Here is an 11,045-nt window from a genome sequence, read left to right on the forward strand (position 1 = left end):
GAGAGTCGACGCCCGAGCTCTTTTACAGCTAATAGTTTCCAATGATGGTACTAACTCTAGATATGCTTAGGGTGAAAATCTGTCTGCTTTTCAACAAGTTACACCCTCGCTGATGTCCTCATTTAAAACAGTAGAGTTTACCATACAGCTGCCTCAGGCTTGAGTTCAGCACTCTGTGTTGTAGACTCACAGCCCAAACAGAATTTTGTGAGTTCAGTATTTTTCACTAACTGCTGAATCGTGTTAAGCAGGTGGCTGACATCCATGCAGCTAAATCCCTGAGCAGGCTCTTCGGAGAGCTAGTTTATCGGGCCTCTAGCTGAAAAAATAGCAACCACATTGGGAGGGATTGATGTGATCTAATATCCAGTCACTTTTAGAGGATACATGCAACTCATTTTCCTTACAAAACAAATTCTGAGGAACTGATAGATTGGAAAACTTCATTTCACAGTCCTTCATTGTGCACTCAGTAAATCATTCAGAAAGAGCTGTATTCTGGCACTTCATTTGACACCAATGTCGCAAACATTTCAATTAGTAAAACAAAAACATGTTACCTCCTGTATGCATTCTTCTGTCAGAATGATTATAGTAAACAAGTGTGTGCACTTTGAGGCACCTGAAAGTGATTAAAAATCCAGTTCAAATTAAGAACAAATGTTAATTTCCTTGCTTGCCCCTGCTGCTGGGTATTCATCACATAGTTCCTGCTGTTGGTCCCAACTGTTCCTAACATGGGAACTAGGTCACAATTTACAAAACTCATTTGCATCATAATATATGAATCTGAAAGTCTTGCCGTTCATTCTCTGATCTGATTGAGTCTGGGGTAGAGGCATAAGGCTATATTTAAACTACTGGGTTATCACGTGATTTATCTGGCAAGTTTACATGAAATTATGATCCTTAATCCACTCTGGAGTATGGTTTGTAATAGAATGACAGGATATCACACTTTTCATAGTGAAATAAGACTGATCAAAAGTTGTCAGTGCTTGCAGCAGAAAGAAGGCTGACTTGCTGCTGTTTCTGAGCAGCGTAGTGGGGACTGGGAGAGACCAGCACACAGTGGAACCATTAAGGAATTCTTATGTAGCTTTTGATATTTGTATGTAAAGTTCACTATGTCTCTCCAAGGTTGTGGGTATCTGTCTAGCATGAGGAGTGCTGTGTCAAGAGAACCCAGCCTGGGCACTTTAATTGGTGTAACTGCATAAGTACAGTGCTTGACTGGGACTTAAAATTCTTGCAAAAGTCTTGATAAAGCCAGCACCGAATGAAAACCAGCCGACTTAAAATTTTTATCCTTAGAAGTATGATTTGTATGTCACAGTATCAACATTGCTTTATTAACCAATAATTGACAGGTCATATTGTAGTTTCTATAGCCTGTTCTATGAAAATTTATTGAAGACTTAATCCCAGAAAAATAACTGAGTCACTTCCCTTTAAATTTACGTGGAAAGCCTGTTGCTGTGGATTTTTTTTTAGCAAGTGACACAAACATTGCATTTAGGGAACAGGACCAAAGGAATGTGAAACACCCAGAGGAAGTTTGTTTCCACATCTGAGTTTTGGAGGTCACTGTCTCAGGGAAATGGTCTGTTTTGGAAGGCTTGTAACTGGACTGTGGGCTAGACAGGCTGGATGTTTTGTTTGTTTGTAATCACCCTTGGTTTTTGGTCGGTCTGTACCACAGTGACAAGTACAGCTTCACGTTTGAATGCTGCAGCAAATGAAAACAGCCTTGTGCCTGCTCCATCTTCAAGTTTTCCTCTAACTCTTTTGGCAGGCGTTCGCAGGCTGGAAGCGGTGACCCTGCCTGTGTGTCTGGGTTGACTTTGTCTTCAGTTTGGTTCTCTGTTTCTGTGTGACACATGTCCTCCTCTGAGCTTTTTCTCATAAACTGATGCTATCCACAGTCAGGCTGTGAAAAAGTGGGGTCGTAGGTGGAGGCTGGCCAGTACAGAGAACAGGAGAAAGCCAGAGCAAGGCTGTAACCGCAGAGTTCTTGCTTATAGCATGGTCTCCTGAGCAGAAGTGTGATGGTGTGCCATAGGTTGTGTTTAGCCCACAGAGGAATTGCAGGAGGAGAAGCTAAGCTAGTGCAGTTGCTTTTGATCTGTTCCTGAACAATTAATAATAGCTACACAAAAGATACTTTCATAAATACGACTGTTCAGATGGGGAAATTCTGCAGTGTTCCCTGCAGCTGATTGTTCCTGCTTTGCTGAGAGGTATCATTTTAGGCGGATGATGGGAGCAGCTGTAAAGGTGACTTGGTTATAAGGGGGAAAATACTGAGCAGAAGACCACCTCTGCTCAAATATTGACAGAGAAAATGTCTGCCAGCTTGGGAACCAGAAGCATCCTTAAGGAGTGCAGCTGGAGACCGAGAAACCAGAGACATCCTGAGATACTACTGCTAAGTGCAAAAATAACAAACAGTAGCAGCAACTTACCATCTGATATTAGCATCTTAACATCCTGAGAAAGTAAGCACTGGTAACTGCCCTTGGCTGTTCTAACTCACAGAACAGAAAAACAGTCTGATAAAACAAAAATTGGTCTGAGAGAACAGAAAACATCATCAGTTATTGGCTGTGCCAAGTGAAAAATAGAAATTAGCAGCATCTATTGGCTGTTCTGGGTGGTGGTGTCCTACGCCCCTTTATGTCTCTGCGATATAGAAAGGACTTACTTTTTACCCAAAATGGAGCATCTTTCCTGCACACAAATCCCTTTTCCCCATGAGATTTTCTCGGCACAGCAGACCCTCGCCAGGGACACCAGGCTCTGAGATGCGGATCATCGTCCAAGTGAGACTTCATTCATTGTCGACTGGGCCCACTGCTGGGATCGGTTTGATGAGCACTTGGTACCGGTAACATTTTTAAATATATATACATAAAGGCCTGCATGTAAGTAAGTACTGATAAATGTTTGCTGCTTTACTAGTGGTAATTCTGCAGTAATTTGTAATATTGAAATATAGACTTGCTGTTAATTGCTGCTGCTGTGGAAATACATGTTTGCTCTCTGGTAGTAATTTGTAGTAACTTGTATAGATACACTTGTTTTGCCAGTTGTAACTATACTTGATAGTAGTAAACTGTAATGAAGTAGAGAACATAGGTAATAAATCCTCTGTGTCTTTGTGCATGACAGAGTCCTGCAAACGTGCAAACAGTTGCAATCTTTGCAGACCCGCAGGCCAGGTAACCCTTCTGGGTTCTGACATTAATTGGTGTCAGAAGCGGGGTTCTGTGATACACAAGTCATGGACGCTTGGGAGAAAGCAGTAGAAGAGCAGCGAAAATGGCAAGAGGCTAAGGGGTGGAAAACCCCTCGGTGGGACAGGGATTGGGTGTCTGAGAATTGGTTGAATTGGGAAATGCTGCGAGCGGAGTTTCAGACGTGGCAGGACAGTCATAAACGCAAAGCAGAGGACAGCAAGGGGGCCTTCATCGGGCTTCTCACGGAGGCGTTGGCAGCCGCGGGCGCTTTGTTTACCACTGCTAGGCAGGAACTGGAAGCTTTGCAGCAAGCTAAGGATGCAGAAGCGGGAGCAGTTGCCTTTGAATCCCATAGTTCTGTTATGAACCAATTACTTAGACAATTAGAAACGAACCTCAGACCTCTGGCTATACGACAGCTAGAGCAAGAGCCTACATGCCTGGTCTCAGAGAATGAAATCACTGAAAAGATGCACAAACTGAAAACAGATAACGAGGAGGGCTTTGATTCTGGCAGCGGGTCTTCCACCCCCGCTTCGTTAACTGAGCATTGTGCGGATAACGCAGCCTCCTCATGCCCTAGCAATAAAACTTCCCCGACACAACTCCCGGCTCCTGCCGGCAAGGAAGGTGCTCCCCCGCCGCCCAGGGTCATGATGACTGCTGCAAATTTTAACGCAGAACAGCTAAGGCAGCTGTCCTTGCAGTATGGCAAGAAGCCCCATGAGGACTGGGTGGGATGGGTGGCACGGTGCTACGAGCTGGAGGCTGGAACCGTGATCCTTAATCAGACAGAGGCCAGACAGATATTCCTGGGAGGAAGAATATTTCTCCTGAACCCCAATGCAGGGGCCAGGGTCAATACCTTCTCCCTATTATCTTCGATAATACATGCTGTTAGAAAAATGCCAGGACCGTGGGGATATCTCCCTCCCCCTCCCTGGAGTACTCCTGATGGGTTTTCTGGCTGGACGATGAGACTGGCTGCCCGGGATGTCCTTAAGGCACAAGGGGCGATGATACCCCAGGACATGATGGCTGTGCCAGCAACAGCAGCAGGGAAACTAAAACTCTTGCAAAATGCAGCACCCGGGGGACCAAAAAACCTGGCCTTAATGTTACGCCATGAAACTGGGGACTGGAACACCATAATGACTCAAGGGCTGCAAAATTGGACAGCCCTTGTGGGGATGCGACGAGGACAGGAAAGCACGCCCAAAATGATAGTCTGTGAAAGGGAAGGTCAGGTCAGGGTAGTCCAGATGCTAAAGGGAGGTCAGAGTAATAAGAATAAGGGACAAAATGCTCAAAATGCTGTAATTAATCAATCTGACACAAAGCGACGCCCTGGCAAACAGGAGCGTGATCTGGAACGGAGACGCTTATGGGACCTCCTGCAAGGAATAGGATTCACAGCCGGCCAGTTAGAGAGGATGCCCATGTTCGTCTTGCAGAGACTGTGGGATAAGCGCGATGGGGGGGGCACCAGCAGCCCGGGGGCAGGAAAGGGGCCGGGTGGTGTTAGTCCCTCTGCCTCCCCCATCCCGGACAACCGTGTTCTGTCTGGTGCCCCAACCCCCCTACCTGAAAACGAATAGAGGAGCTTCCAACATCAGCCCAGGGAGTCCCAATGACCCCTCCCAGGTGTCCACAATTTTTGGAATTAATATTGGCACCCTTGTATACCATTAATAGTGAATTTCAGATACTCTGTCTCTTTTCTTATGGGTACAGGCGCCTCAAGATCAACAATTAAAGCTGAGGATGCCCCTGGGTTAATCCAGAAATCTCAAGAAAGGATTTCTATAGTAGTGATTGCCAGGAAAATATGAGAGCTCCCTGTGGCCAGAATAAAATTGGCTCTGCCTGGTGGAAGGACACTGACACCCATAGTGGCAGTAAGGCGCTTAAGTATTTTGGGTATGGATATATTAAAATCACAGACTATTAATACTCCATTAGGCTCTCGGGTACCAAACCCTCAGATCCAGAACTCTATAATTTCTATCGATAAAATACCTGCTGTGGAGACTATTGCTTTTCTGTTACAGGCAGCACTCAAGTTACCTAAAAGTCCCTTCACCCATGTATGACAGTACTGTATTAGCCCCGATGCCTCAGAGGCATAACTGCTCTCATCCAGGATTTAGGACAATGGGTTATTGTCATGGTTTAAACCCAGCCGGCAGCCAAACACCACACAGCCTCTTGCTCACCCTCCCCCCGCCCAGGGGATGGGAGAGAGAATTGAAGGGATAAAGGAAAGGAGACTTGTAGGTTGAGATATAAACAGCTTAATAATTGAAACAGAATAAAACAACAATAATAGAAAGTACAAATGGGTAATGCACAATGAGATTGCTCACCACCCACTGACTGATACCCAGCCCGTTCCTGGCTAGCGATTCCAAAATACCAAGATCCCGCAGTCACAACCCCAGAAGCAAGAGAGAACCCCCCTCCTTCCCAGCTGCCCCTCCTTTATATACTGAGCATGACATTACATGATATGGAATATTCCATTGACCAGTTTGGGTCCGGTGCTCTGGCTCTGCTCCTTCCCAGCTTCTTGTACACCTGTGCACAAGCAGGACATAGGGAGTTGGAAAGTCCTTCATCTCATAGCAACAACTGAAAACATCAGTGTATTATCAGCATTCTTCTCATACCGAATCCCATACTGAATCTGAAGCACAGCACTATTCTAGCTACTAAGAAGAAAAATTAACTCTATCCCAGCTGAAACCAGGACAGGTATTATTCAGAAAAGTCGTTCACCATATAATTCCCCTGTACAGCCTGTCCATAAGTCTAACAGCACCTGATATTTGATGATAGACTGTCATAAATTAAATGAAAATACTGGAGCCTTACATGCTGCTGTCCCCTCTATTAAAAATCTTATTTTTTCTATAGAGCAAGCAGCCCAGCCTTGGATGGCTGCCTTGAATATAAAAGATATGTTTTCAGCAGTTCCATTACAACCTGAGGATTGAGAGGGATCCACTTTTACCTGGGGCAGAATACAGTTTGCTTTTACTTGATTACCCCAAGGGTTCAAGCATAGCTCTACGTTATCACACCAGGTTTTAGCTAGGGAATCAGAACAAGTCCCACAGGAGCCAGGGATGACAGTATATCAATACACAAATGATATTTTACGTGGAGTTGATCCCCAAACCTCCCCCAACAATGTCCAAATAATGTATGATCACTCTGGGAGCTGTAGGATTCTGGCAAGCACATTTTCCAGAGTTTGGCATAATTGCTCAACCCTTACATGGTCTGTTAAAGAGCTGTGCTACCTGTCCATGGGCAGTTATTCATGAAGAACCATTTCATTTATTAATAGGCAGTGCTTCAGAATATCAGGCTATGGACCCCATAATGCCAAGAGCCTGTGTACAGGACATACAGAGAGAGGACATCAGTGGGGATTGTAGCAATGAGTTCCTGATAAAGCCCAATTAACTCCTATATCATTCAGATGAAAGGGGTGGCATGGTTCCGAGTCATAGTATTTGCCTTGGAAAAAATCCTTGCTGAGTATTGATACAGCCCTGTTAGATACAGAGCCCATCCCATGAGGTGCACCTTTAGAAATACAAACCCTGTTTGCTGTTCTTAAAAGAATCAGAGAATCTGCTCCCATTCCCTAGGGATAGAGTGGAGTAGTTCAGTTGGAAGGGACCTGCAACAATCATCTAGTCCAACCGCCTGAACACTTCAGGACTGACCAAAAATTAATGCATGTTATTAAGGGCATTGTAAAAATGCATCTTAAAACACTGACAGGCTTGGGGCATCGATCACCTCTCCAGGAAGCCTGTTTCAGTGTCTGACCACTCTCTCAGTAAAGAAATGCTTCCTAATGTCTAGTCTAAACCTCTCCTGGCACAGCTTTGGACCATTCCCATGTGTCCTATCACTGGATCCCAGGGAGAAGAGATCAGCACCTCCCTCTCCAGTTCCCTTCCTCAGGAAGCTGTAGAGAGTAATGAAGTCAGACCTTAGCCTCCTTTTCTCAAACCCTCAGTCACTCCTCAAGGATATGCCTTCCAGCCCTTTCACCAGCTTTGTTGCCCTCCTCTGGATGCATTCAAAGGTCTTCATATCTGTCTTAAATTGTGGGGCCCAGAACTGTACACAGTACTCAAGGTGAGGCTGCACCAACACTGAACACAGTGGAATAGTCATCTCTTTTGACTGATTGGTTGTACTGTGCTTGATGCACCCCAGGGTGCGGTTTGCCCTCTTGGCTGTGTTGCAGAGGCTCTCGAATAAACAAACAGCAACCAAAAAAATAAAAATGCATTGTCAACACTATTAACTAGCACTCCGCAAACATACAATGACAGATTCAAATGTCTGTGAGAGGAGAACAAAACTATCACCACTTCCTAGGGTTTAATGACAACCCAAAATGCTCTGTCACTCACCCAACAAATGAGGGCTCTCAACCTTGAGGAACATCTTAGGGCAGCATCCCAACCTATAAGAACCTCAAGGAGTTTCCTTGGACAGCGTCCTGACCCAAGGGGAGAGTCCTCGACAGCAGTGTGCCGCTCCAGGGGGGACTAGCTCAAAATGGCTCCCCCAGGGGACTCCATCTATGCCCAAGCCAAATCTGCTCTGTGGTCAATATCGGCTCCCATTGGCCAAGGGCCCCAAGTACCACAAAGCCCCGAGAACAAGGGCACAGAAAAAAGACATCAGTAGCAAAAAAGAAATCAATACACTTCAGCAGCCAAGAAGCCCTATTTTCATTGGGTGGGTGCACCTGCCACAGTCTGCCAGGACTCACTGCTGACTCCTATTGAGCCTGTTGTCAACCAGCACCCCCAAATCCCTTTCTGCAGGGCTGCTCTCTAGCCACTCCTCTGCAGGGAGGCAGAAAACTTCCTGAAAAGAGGGTCTGGTCTGCAAATGGGTGGTTCTGTTCCACACAGGAGAGAGTCACTGAAGACAACAACTGGCTGTTTATCCCCATCTACAGTACATAAAAGGTTTGATTGAGCAGGGCCAGCTTGCTTGGCAGATCCTCTAGCACTGACTGACCAGGTGGCTTTTGCTAAATGCCTGTCCCAGTGTTTGAAAGTTCCACCACCCATTGCTCTCAGTGTAGTTTTTAGCAACCCATTGTACTGCTCAATTTTCCCAGAGGCTGGTGCATGACAGGGCATGTGATATACCCACTCAAAGCCATGTTCTTTGGCCTAAGTGTCTATGAGATTATACCAGAAATGAGCCCCATTATCTAATTCAATTCTTTCTGGGGTGTCATGCTGTCACAAGACTTGCTTCTCAAGGCCTAAAATAGCGTTCTGGGCAGTGGCATGGGGCATGGCACATGTTTCCAACCATCCAGTGACAGCTTCCACCATTGTAAGCACATAGCATTTGCTGTGCCGAGTTTCTGGGAGCATAATACAATCAATCTGCCAGGCCTCCCTCTATTTATATTTTAACCATCGTCCTCCATACCAAAGGGGTTTTAACCCTTTGGCTTGCTTGATTGCAGCACATGTCTCACATTCATGGATAACCTGTGCAATAGTGTCCATGGTTAAATTCACCCCTTGGTCACGAGCCCATTTATATGTTGCATCACTTCCCTCATGGCCTGAGGAGTCATGGGCCCAGCGAGCCATAAATTTTCACCCTTATGTTGCCCTTCCAGACCCACTTGAGCCACATTAACCTTAGCAGCATGATCCACCTGTTGGTTGTTTTGATGTTCTCCAGTGGCCTGACTCTTGGGTGCATGAGTGTCCACATGGCATACTTTAACAATCAAGTTCTCTACCCGAGCAGCAATATCTTGCCATAATTCAGCAGCCCAGATGAGTTTGCCTCTGCGCTGCCAGTTGCTCTGTCTCCATTGCTGTAGCTGCTCCCACAGGGCATTTGCCACCATCCATGAGTCAGTATAGAGCACTGGCCACCTTTCTCACTCAGCAATATCCAAGGCCAGCTGGATGGCTTTCACCTCTGCAAACTGACTCAAGCCACCTTCTCCCTCAGCAGCTTCTGCGACCCATTGTGTGGGGCTCCACACAGCCACCTTCGATGTTTCCCTACAATGCGACAGGACCCATTGGTAAACAGGGCATATTGCTTCTCATTATATGGTAGTTTATTATATGGTGGGTACTCTTCAGCACGTGTCACCTCTTCCTCTGGTGCCATTCCAAAATCTTTGCCTTCTAGCCAATTCTGATCATTTCTAATATTCCTTGGCATCTGGGGCTTCCTATTCAAGCCCATTGTGTGATCAGTGTGACCCATTTACTCCACATGGCATCAGCTGCATGGTGTGTAGAGGGGACACTCCCTTTGAACATCCAACCCAGCAGCAGCAGTCAGGGTGTCAGGAGGAGCTGTGCTTCAGTACCAATCACTTCTGAGGCAGCTCAAATCCCTTCATATGCTGCCAATAGCGCTTTTTCAGTTGGAGTATAGCTGGCTTCAGATCCTCTATATCCCCAACTGCAACACCCCAGGGGTCGACCCTGGTGCTCTCTGCCAGAGACTCCAGGTAGGGCCATTCTCCCCGGCTGCAGTGTAGAGCACATTTTTAACATCTTGTCCTGTCCAAACTGGCCCCAGGGCTACTGCATGAACTATTTCCTGTTTAATTTGTTTAAAGGCTTGTCATTGCTCAGGACCCCATATAAAAGCATTCATTTTCCAGGTCACTCAATAGAGAGAGCTTAAAATCTGGCTGTAATTTGGAATATGCATTCTCCAGAAACCCACAACGCCTAAGAAAGCTTACATTTCCATTTTGTTAGTTGGTGGGGACATAGCTGTTATCTTATTAATCACATCCATCAGAATCTAATGATGTCCATCTTGCCATTTTATTCCTAAAAACTGAATCTCCTGTGCAGGTCCCTTGTCCTTATCCCACTTTATGGCAAAACCAGCTCTCAGAAGGACTTGGACTATTTTCTCCCCTTTCTCAAAAAAACTTCTTCTGCTGTGTTATCCCATACGATGATGTCATCAATGTATTGCCTGTGTTCCAGGGCTTCACCCTGTTCCAGTGCAGTCTGAATCACTCCATGGCAAATGGTGGGGCTGTGTTTCCATCCCTGGGGCAGTCGATTCCAGGTGTATTGGACACCCCTCCACGTGAAAGAAAACTGGCCTGCACTCTACTGTCAAAGGGATTAAGAAGAACGTGTTAGCGATATCAGTCGTGGTGTACCACTTGGCTGCCTTTGACTCTAGTTCATATTGAAGCTCTAGCTTATCCAGCACAGCAGTACTCAGCAGTGGTGTGACTTCATTCAGGTCACGATAGTCTACTGTCAATCTTCACTCTCCATTAGACTTTTGCACTGGCCATACGGGGCTGTTAAAGGGTGAGCAAGTCTTGCTGATCACTCCTTGACTCTCTAGTGAATCAGTTTATGGATAGGAATTACAGAGACTCAGCTGCTGTGATATTGCTGTTGGTGAACTATTGTGGTAGAATTGGCACCCATTGTTCTTCAACCCTCAGCAGTCCTGTAACAGAAGGGTCCTTTTTGTAGTAAGGGGCCCCAAACCAAACACAGTAATTGAGGTGCGGCCTCACCAGTGCCAAGTACAGGGGCAAGATCACTTCCCTATCCCTGCTGGCCACGCCATTTCTGATACAAGCCAGGATACCATTGGCCTTCTCGGCCACCTGGGCACACTGCTGGCTCATGTTCAGCCAGCTGTCAATCAACACCCCCAGGTCCCTCTCTGACTGGCAGCTCTCCAGCCACTCCTCCCCAGGCCTGTAGCGCTGCTGGGGGTTGTTGTGGCCCAAGT

This window comes from Strix uralensis, chromosome 6 (genome assembly GCF_047716275.1).
Source record: "Strix uralensis isolate ZFMK-TIS-50842 chromosome 6, bStrUra1, whole genome shotgun sequence".
Classification (NCBI taxonomy): domain Eukaryota; kingdom Metazoa; phylum Chordata; class Aves; order Strigiformes; family Strigidae; genus Strix; species Strix uralensis.